Genomic DNA, 2670 nt, shown 5'->3' on the forward strand with positions numbered 1-2670 from the left:
GGTGGAATCATGATACCTTTAGCAGGATGTACAGGTGGAATCATGATACCTTTAGCAGGATGTACAGGTGGAATCATGATACCTTTAGCAGGATGTACAGGTGGAATCATGATACCTTTAGCAGGATGTACAGGTGGAATCATGATACCTTTAGCAGGATGTACAGGTGGAATCATGATACCTTTAGCAGGATGTACAGGTGGAATCATGATACCTTTAGCAGGATGTACAGGTGGAATCATGATACCTTTAGCAGGATGTACAGGTGGAATCATGATACCTTTAGCAGGATGTACAGGTGGAATCATGATACCTTTAGCAGGATGTACAGGTGGAATCATGATACCTTTAGCAGGATGTACAGGTGGAATCATGATACCTTTAGCAGGATGTACAGGTGGAATCATGATACCTTTAGCAGGATGTACAGGTGGAATCATGATACCTTTAGCAGGATGTACAGGTGGAATCATGATACCTTTAGCAGGATGTACAGGTGGAATCATGATACCTTTAGCAGGATGTACAGGTGGAATCATGATACCTTTAGCAGGATGTACAGGTGGAATCATGATACCTTTAGCAGGATGTACAGGTGGAATCATGATACCTTTAGCAGGATGTACAGGTGGAATCATGATACCTTTAGCAGGATGTACAGGTGGAATCATGATACCTTTAGCAGGATGTACAGGTGGAATCATGATACCTTTAGCAGGATGTACAGGTGGAATCATGATACCTTTAGCAGGATGTACAGGTGGAATCATGATACCTTTAGCAGGATGTACAGGTGGAATCATGATACCTTTAGCAGGATGTACAGGTGGAATCATGATACCTTTAGCAGGATGTACAGGTGGAATCATGATACCTTTAGCAGGATGTACAGGTGGAATCATGATACCTTTAGCAGGATGTACAGGTGGAATCATGATACCTTTAGCAGGATGTACAGGTGGAATCATGATACCTTTAGCAGGATGTACAGGTGGAATCATGATACCTTTAGCAGGATGTACAGGTGGAATCATGATACCTTTAGCAGGATGTACAGGTGGAATCATGATACCTTTAGCAGGATGTACAGGTGGAATCATGATACCTTTAGCAGGATGTACAGGTGGAATCATGATACCTTTAGCAGGATGTACAGGTGGAATCATGATACCTTTAGCAGGATGTACAGGTGGAATCATGATACCTTTAGCAGGATGTACAGGTGGAATCATGATACCTTTAGCAGGATGTACAGGTGGAATCATGATACCTTTAGCAGGATGTACAGGTGGAATCATGATACCTTTAGCAGGATGTACAGGTGGAATCATGATACCTTTAGCAGGATGTACAGGTGGAATCATGATACCTTTAGCAGGATGTACAGGTGGAATCATGATACCTTTAGCAGGATGTACAGGTGGAATCATGATACCTTTAGCAGGATGTACAGGTGGAATCATGATACCTTTAGCAGGATGTACAGGTGGAATCATGATACCTTTAGCAGGATGTACAGGTGGAATCATGATACCTTTAGCAGGATGTACAGGTGGAATCATGATACCTTTAGCAGGATGTACAGGTGGAATCATGATACCTTTAGCAGGATGTACAGGTGGAATCATGATACCTTTAGCAGGATGTACAGGTGGAATCATGATACCTTTAGCAGGATGTACAGGTGGAATCATGATACCTTTAGCAGGATGTACAGGTGGAATCATGATACCTTTAGCAGGATGTACAGGTGGAATCATGATACCTTTAGCAGGATGTACAGGTGGAATCATGATACCTTTAGCAGGATGTACAGGTGGAATCATGATACCTTTAGCAGGATGTACAGGTGGAATCATGATACCTTTAGCAGGATGTACAGGTGGAATCATGATACCTTTAGCAGGATGTACAGGTGGAATCATGATACCTTTAGCAGGATGTACAGGTGGAATCATGATACCTTTAGCAGGATGTACAGGTGGAATCATGATACCTTTAGCAGGATGTACAGGTGGAATCATGATACCTTTAGCAGGATGTACAGGTGGAATCATGATACCTTTAGCAGGATGTACAGGTGGAATCATGATACCTTTAGCAGGATGTACAGGTGGAATCATGATACCTTTAGCAGGATGTACAGGTGGAATCATGATACCTTTAGCAGGATGTACAGGTGGAATCATGATACCTTTAGCAGGATGTACAGGTGGAATCATGATACCTTTAGCAGGATGTACAGGTGGAATCATGATACCTTTAGCAGGATGTACAGGTGGAATCATGATACCTTTAGCAGGATGTACAGGTGGAATCATGATACCTTTAGCAGGATGTACAGGTGGAATCATGATACCTTTAGCAGGATGTACAGGTGGAATCATGATACCTTTAGCAGGATGTACAGGTGGAATCATGATACCTTTAGCAGGATGTACAGGTGGAATCATGATACCTTTAGCAGGATGTACAGGTGGAATCATGATACCTTTAGCAGGATGTACAGGTGGAATCATGATACCTTTAGCAGGATGTACAGGTGGAATCATGATACCTTTAGCAGGATGTACAGGTGGAATCATGATACCTTTAGCAGGATGTACAGGTGGAATCATGATACCTTTAGCAGGATGTACAGGTGGAATCATGATACCTTTAGCAGGATGT

The sequence above is a fragment of the Sycon ciliatum genome, chromosome 1, assembly GCF_964019385.1.
Source record: "Sycon ciliatum chromosome 1, ocSycCili1.1, whole genome shotgun sequence".
Lineage (NCBI taxonomy): Eukaryota > Metazoa > Porifera > Calcarea > Leucosolenida > Sycettidae > Sycon > Sycon ciliatum.